Raw genomic sequence first — 8299 nt, forward strand, 5'->3', positions numbered from 1 at the left:
CCTTTACACAATGTTGTTTATGTGGAGAGAGAGAGAGAGAGAGAGAGAGAGAGGGGGGGTTGGGATATGGAGTTGAGAAGAGGAAGAGATAGAATGAGGGAGACAAGGAGGGAGACAAGGATCAAGAAAGAGATGGAGGGAGAGTTTTTATTTGTTATATTATTGTTTATGTGGAGAGAGAGAGAGAGAGAGAGAGAGAGAGAGAGAGAGGGGGGGTTGGGATATGGAGTTGAGAAGAGGAAGAGATAGAATGAGGGAGACAAGGAGGGAGACAAGGATCAAGAAAGAGATGGAGGGAGAGTTTTTATTTGTTATATTATTGTTTATGTGGAGAGAGAGAGAGAGAGAGAGAGAGAGAGAGGGAGATTAAGGAGGAAGATTAAGAGGGAGGCTAAGAGAGGGAGGAAGATTAGGAAAGAGTGAGAGAGGATAAGAGAGAGATAAGGAGGGAGAAAGGTTGAGAGAGAGAGGGAGATTAAGAGGGAGAAAAAAAGAGTGAGGGGGTTAAGAGAGGGAGAAAGTGTATGAAAGAGAGGGAGATTGAGAGGGAGGGTCAGAGAGGGAGGAAGAGTAAGAGGACATTGAGAGGGAGAGAGATAGTAAAAGTGGGAGAGAGGGTAAGAGAGGGAGGGAGATTAAGAGACAGGGAATTTGTGGGAGACTAAGAAAGAGAGATTAAGAGATGGAAGGAGATTAAGAGAGAAAGGATCTTTGAGAAAGAAAGTAAGAGAGATGGAGATTAAGAGGGAGGGAGATTAAGAGAGAGGTAAGAGGAAATGAGAGACGAATGATAAAATAGAGAGAGAGAGAGAGAGAGAGAGAGAGAGAGAGAGAGGGAGAAATAGAGAGAGAGACAGAGGAGGAGAGATAGAGATGTGAGGAGGGTCTTGGTAGCTATTAGCATTAGTGCAGCATGACATCATAATGATAATACAATTTTTTAAATTATTATATAGGTTACTGCACTTGGTTTATAAATGGGCATGACCTAACAATTCACAAATGAGAAGATGAAGGGGGTTTTCACACGTATCTCTCTAGATCAGATGGCACACTTCACAATAGAGAAAATTTAAAGTTGTCTCAATCAACATTCTTACATTTTACCTTTGTTTGCTCAAATGCGTCGATCTCCAGCAGGCAGAGTCAATGCCCTAGGTAATTAGCCATAGAGGGGGGTGGCTCAAATATACCTCACTCGATTGGTGGAAGTAGTGACTTTAATAAATGTTGTGGAGAGCCGAAGACTTCATCTCCTCATCATATGAGGACTGCTTTCAAGGGGCGCTATGAAGATATAGATGTGATGACCCCATGGCTAGTTGATAGTTTCTCTTACATCAAGGTTTTTAGGGAGGGTGACTCTTGTGGTTGTTGCAAAGATCTAAATGCAGTGCCCCCCTCTCATCAATGGAGTGAATGTCCATCACTTGTATTGGCTACACCTATAATAGATAGTTCCACTTCTATTACACTAGGATTTGCTAACTCATTTGCAAGTGGTACTCCTATAGGTGCCACTCCTATAAGTATACTAGATATATATAGATCTTTTAGTTATGCTCAAGGCCAGGCTTCTAGGTGGGGAACACTATAACCTAGACCCACCTCACTAATGCATGGATACTTAGTGGATATGTCCATTGGTATTGTATACATGAACGATGAATGAAAGAGACTCATAGCACATATGCATGAGTTGTGGCAGAAGGCCTTTATGTGAAATCTATTGGATAACTGAAAAACCATGCTAAAGGCTAGCAAGGACCATGTGATAGTGTCCTTGTATGAGGAGTTCCTAGTGCCTTCAGCTATGAATGATTGTATCTCCACAGGATGGATCATGGGGCAAATACGCATCTACATACCCCGCAATGGATTAAATGCATGAAAGGTAGAAAAGAGTAGCATAGGGAAGAGAGAGTGACTAGATCAAGAGGATTAGAAGAAGCTTAAAGAGAATATCGTTTCCTCTCTACAACGATGGGTGGAAGTGATGCATGATCTTAAGAGTGGCAACCCAAGGATCTACCTTGAGGATTTTATAAATTCTCTATTTGTTATGATGGATTTCTTATTTTCTGTGTTGCTCCTACTAATAGACCTAATTCTAATTGTACCAATTTATCTTTTTTGCTGTAGCAGTTCATCACAATTTGCAATCGTATATGCTTCGAAATATGATATGTAGGAAGCCATAGTCTGATTGCACTCATCATTAAGCTTTATGCATGTGATGGTCTAGTATATCATGCCTCTTTTGATAGTGCAAGAATTTTTTAGTTCTTATGATGCATTGTCCGATTTGGATTGATGTTTGGTTTTGTTGCAAATCCCTTTCAATGATCTATTGCATTGAGATGAGCTTTTGGATAGCAACTAGCTATAGGAGCTTGGATTCTTGGAGCACCCTTCTTTTTTTTGGCCTTGAGCTCATACACTTTTTCTAGCTCATTGTATGTAACTTACTCTTATACATACCTTCTTTCATCATTGTATGTGGTTCACATTGAGCAATATTTATTTATACTTTTTCTTATTATTGTTTTACCCTGTTGCTCACTATAGTTCTATGTTAGTCATGTTATCAATGTGCTTTTTTGGACAATCAATGAATTGATTACTTGTTTTTGGCAACATGTTTATAGTCTATCGACTTCTAAACTTAATTGTATGGTCAATTGTAAATGTAATGTGGAAGAATATTGAGACCATGTGGTAGAATGGTGGCACAACTGCATGCAGCCTTGCTCACTATTACAATCACTAGTAGTCTAACTATATAGTGGTACCAAAAGTGACGATTCTATGGTGAAGCTAATTGTAATGTTTTTAGCGATAATGGGAATTTTTTTCGATAGACTAAAATAATCACTACAAATATTGCTATAAGCACTATATATTGTGATATTTTAAATTCTATAAGTAGCCCCTTGATATGACAACTTTCTATTGTTATGGAAAAAATGTATAAAATTCATATTTCTGAAATCCTTTATGTTGAATCCACATGATACATCTATATATTTATCAGTGACCCCCACCCCTCTCAGCACCGAGAAGACGACACAATGTCACTAGTTCATTCGAGCTGTTTTAGGCTTTTTATAAATTTTATACTTTTTGTCTTGGAGTTGCAAATATTAAATCGAATTTCGCTGGATTCTGGAACTTGGAAGCTTTAGAATGATTGCCTGGGCGGGGCCCTGCTTTAGAGACAGCCTTAGAGAATGCGAATGCAGCGTGATTTTGACGTCATGGCGGCCGTTGCCTTTGGGCGTGAAGCACATTGTCAATGTGGTGCAGACTTCGAAGAAAGAGACCAAATTGAACTTGCCAACGTGGTGATGCATCGGGACTCATTGAACTGCAATGATTCAAGTGCAATGAATCTGCAGCATCACCAACCTGAATTAGAATTCCATCCCAAAGCAAACTGCTAGTTCGCTGCACGGTTATATAATGTATTCACTCGTCGTTGCCGCAGCTCACAGCATTCTCTAAACTGATCGATATTCAATACTCGGGTGTTGCGCCAGCTCGGTTGTCCGCGTCGCACGTGCAACTGCGCCAATGGCGGCCAGTCGTCGCATAAGTGGAGTGAAAGAGCTGGTGGATGAAGCTGCGGGCGCCGGCGGGCTCCTCCATGTCCCGCCCACCCCATGACCGCCAAACAAATGACGCCCCACCTGATGATGATCACAAACCCTTAATATGTCATCACGATACCCAAGAACTCCCTGTCATCGACTTGGCTCATCTGGCAGGAATTAACAGTGCTACCTCTACCGACAAGCGTGTAAGTGAAAGGTCCAAAGTTATTGAAGAGATAGGCTGCGCTTGCAAAGAATGGGGATTCTTCCAGGTGAGTCTGCTCTCCAAACGCTTCTAGAGCAACATGCGGGGCCAGAAACTGCATGGATGGGCATGTTTGATTAGTTTGCTATATGCGCATGGTTCTCAAAACAATTTCATGTTGCAGGTTATAAATCATAATTTGCAACCTGCTGTCATCCAAAGACTTCGTGTTGCTGCATTAGCTTTCTTTGCTCAAAATGCTGAGGAGCGAATGCGCCTGCACAACCCTGACTTTCCTTCATGTGTCAATTATATGACAAGCTTTAACCCACAAAAAGAGTCAGTGAGAGACTGGAGGGATTCTTTACGTTTTGATCGTACCATTGGCGAACACAATGGATTTCGAGAAGCTCCGGATATTTGCAAGTAAGATCGCAATATGAGAGAGAGAGAGAGAGAGAGAGAGAGAAGCACGCATGCCTATATATGTATTCAAAAGTGTTCACGGATATACCTCGTAACCCCTTAAGTTATTTGTTTAATAGTGGATGCTTAGAACATCCCTCAAGCAAACGGAGCATAATGCATTAGCACTTCCTCCAAGGAAAAATAAGTCGGAAAGCTATGGGAAAAAACATAATGCATTACCACTTCCTGCCAGGAAAAATAAGTCAGAAAGCTATGGGAATAACCACTTCGATGGCTATAATGCCAGAAAATCCCACCCTATCTAGAATAACTTTACACACGTGTGCTTAAACACTTCTTATATGCGCGTATGTGTAAACATTCCTAAGTACAAGCATGAAGTCTATATGTATACAACACTATGTGTGTGTGGGAGTTGGACTTGCAACTATATGTGCATGCACAGATTATCACTCATCTACATAAACATCTCCATGACTAGTTTAATCAAATGATTAGACCTTTGTGTGTTGTGACATGTGTTCCAATATATAGAATCTGAAGCAAGAGTAAGCCCTTGATAAATAACTAATATGTCTTTTTGTGATTGTAAGCAACCACTCCTAGGGTATGTTGAAGACATCGATATTCTTTGGACAAAGGGTTTACAATATACAAATGTTTGAAGCCAAAGTAGGCCCCTTACAAATACTAATATATCTTTCTCTTATTATAGGAAACCACTCTTGGATTATGTCGAAGAAATAGATGTCCTTGGACAAACAATTTACAGGGCCATATTTGAGAGTTTAGGCTTGGATGAAGAGTACATAGACAAGATGGTGCCGAGGATTCCTAATCTTCACATGGCAATAAACCAAGCCTCAACCAAGCCTCACGATGGGTTTAAGTAGCCATTCAGATGTGAGTTGTTTAACTATCTACATCCAGATGATGTGCCCGGTCTAGAGATCAAGAAAGGAGGAAAATGGATACCTACAATACCTATTGATCCTAATGCCCTGATAATTAACTTGTCTGATCAAATTGACGTATTGACTTTTGCTCTAGCTACTTTTAAGATTGAGTCAACCATACTTGTTATTATTTTGGCTACTTATATAGTAAAAAGTACTTAATTATTCTTATTGTGATATTTTATTGTCTCTTCTTAATTGCAGATTCTCTCAAACGGGAGGTACAAAAGCATTGAGCATAGAGTAGTAACAAATAAAAAGAAGGCTCGAATGTCCATAGCTTGCTTTTTTGGACCCACTAAGGACACAGTTATAGCCCCTATTCCCAAGTTTTTTGACAAGGCAAATCCACCTCGCTATAGGGCAACAAGCTTTGGAGATTATTTTCAAAACGCATGTAGTTACAATCTTCTCCCTGATCGTGCTACATTAGATTTTGTAAGGATCTAATGCTCAATGTTGTTATGCATTAAGTACAATCACTCTCATAAATTGAAATAAATTTCATTTTGGAAGGTTACAATGATCAAACCTTTTCATTGGATTCCAAATTTGGATATTGACCTATTCTCATTAATTGAGATAATTATTATATAAGTGTCAAAAAAATGATTGAAACTTTTAGTGTCTTTATGTAACACTATGATCCAATGCACATGTTGTAACTCTACCTAAACAACATTCACTTGTAAACCCTAATTTGAATATAACCATTTCAAAATTTTAGGTAATGTTTTTTTTTGCATCAAAGTAGCATAGTCATTACATTTAAAAGGTGCAATACATAGTTGAAATAGATGTCTTAGTAAGTAAAGTGGGCATCAACAACAATTGCTTATAATATAACTTTCTTTTCTTACTATATAATTGAGATCTCTCACTACAAAAGAATCAAAGTAGATGCGGCAAACTAGTTGTGAATACATGAGTTTGTTTACCTATCGAAGACATAACCCAATTAATTTCATGTGGACATAAAACAAAAGAAAACTCTTCCTAACTATGTGCATAAATGCAATCAAAAGTAAAAGTTTACATGAGAGGTTTCAAGTATTGTTTATTAAAATCACCATGGCATTGTAATATACCCAAAAATTTTCAACACAATCATGCATGACTGTGCATTATTTTCACCTCCTCACATGTGAACCACCAAATATTTGCTCTCATATATGTTTGTATACACTCATCTATGCTTCAAATAATTTACTTTACACATTTTTAAATCTCTTTGATCTAAAATATTTTATTATAATCTAAATGCATTTTTTTCTTATTTCTATTGAACTAGTATTGATTTTTAGAATTCTATTTGGATTTATCCTTTTTTTTCAACTTAAATGATTTTTGTGAAAAAATGTAATCTTTCATTTTTTTTTTGATTTATTACTATTTTTTTTCAACTTATTCCAATTTATTATTACTTTACTCAATTTATCAAGAGTTAGCATCAACTTTTTAGAGCTATTATTAAATTCTTGTTTATTTTTTAACTTTATTTTAATGTATCTTTTATAAACCAATTTGAATATCACTTAGTTATGTTGATCTCAGTAAACCAATTTTTTCTAATTTTTTATACCAAGAATATCCCTCAATTATCTCAAATTTGAGTAAGATTTTTAGCCAAATTAATTTTAAAAAATTTGTCTCTTTTTTTAAACATATTGTATTGGTTTCTTTTATATGAAAAATATAAAAGAGAGAAAAAAATCGGAAGGGTTGGTTAATTCTTAAAAGGGTTAACAAAGAGAACCCCCTAAAAAAGTTCTCTCTCTCTCTCTCATAGGTCCCTCCTCACAAAGTCAACTCATATTGAGGACAGAATGCTGTTGAGAGTGAGAGTGAGAATAAAAGAGAGAGAAAATTAGTGAAGTTAGTGAGATTACATAATTGCAAGATAATGGTTGTTCAAGCATCATCATCTTTCTTACAAGTATCATTATATTAGTGTCTTTCTTCAACTATCATGGTCCCACAAAAAGAAAAGAGAAAACCCAAAAGTATATTGTTCCATTATTTATATGCAAGAACTTTACTTAGAAGCCATGTGTCTCATACAAGATCAACCATGAAATTCCTTAAAGGAAACAATGAAATACTTAGGTCACTGACTCACAATATCTAGGGCTAAATACTATGCAAGAAGATTAGGGAATCCCTCCACCTGATAATTAGAATCTTGGGATTAGTGGGTAGATACAATATGGTTGGATCAAATAACCCAAGTAACTCTCTTATAAACCCACTAAGCTTGAGTCATTGCCATGTTGAGCCTTTCAGCCCAATGAATCCTCTACATCTCATACTCTAAGTTATTGATATGGTGACATGCATGCAATGGTTGGGAGGTATCATGTATTATCCCATGTACTGCACCCATTGGTAGGTGTTGAAGAAGTGGTCACAAGGTAGAGGGAAGATCCAATCCATAATTCTCCAAAAAAGGTACTCTTATAGGGGTGGTGTAGGTTGCACTATGGCCCTATCTGGTAGACCAAGGGGAACATTGTGCAAAATTTCTTGTACATAGGATCTCAAAATAAATAAGAGTGTTTTTTTCTTGATTATTTACAAGTTTTGTATATTTGAGTCCTTTTTATTCATAGATAATAGAACGATCCTTACAAAAGTTTATAAATTTTTTATAAGATACTTAATATTATGTGTCTCTTATTTTATTTCTAACACAAGAATCATTTTGTCAAGAACTGGAGAGAGAGAAAGAGGAGACAAAAAACTATAGGAGAAAGAAGGAAGAGTGCAGAAGAGAGAGAAATAGAGTGACAAGGAGAGAGAAATACTAAAATAGGAGAGAGAAAGATAAGAAAGAGAAAGAAGCCATTGAAGCTATGAGCAAGGAAAGAGAAGAAGGATAGTAATGTATTAATGTGCCAAAAATGAGAAAAATTACATGTCCTCTCCTTTTATACCAATGTCAATGTGACATGGCATATCATTAATATTATTCACACATTAAATCCTTATTATTCCCAGCTTCTTACAATCCATCCCTTCCCAAAGGTTTTTTCCCTAAAAAACAAACATAGAAAGACTGAAAAAGGATGGATAAAACAGAGTACTACTCTATTTTTTAGAGCTTTACAAATAAGAAA

At 36.9% G+C, this 8299-nt stretch overlaps 1 pseudogene across 1 annotated transcript; it reads left to right on the forward strand.

Annotated features, from left to right (window-relative positions):
• Positions 1–3573: 3573 nt before the first annotated feature.
• LOC148020841 (flavanone 3-dioxygenase 2-like) lies at positions 3574–5695 on the forward strand (annotated as a pseudogene). The gene is made up of 4 exons (XR_015694545.1): positions 3574–3865; positions 3983–4224; positions 4943–5258; positions 5388–5695. The product of XR_015694545.1 is annotated as a flavanone 3-dioxygenase 2-like (transcript).
• Positions 5696–8299: the final 2604 nt, after the last annotated feature.

Source organism: Lygodium microphyllum, chromosome 18, assembly GCF_053477565.2.
Source record: "Lygodium microphyllum isolate KBCC chromosome 18, Lygodium_microphyllum_v1.1.10, whole genome shotgun sequence".
Classification (NCBI taxonomy): Eukaryota; Viridiplantae; Streptophyta; class Polypodiopsida; order Schizaeales; family Lygodiaceae; genus Lygodium; species Lygodium microphyllum.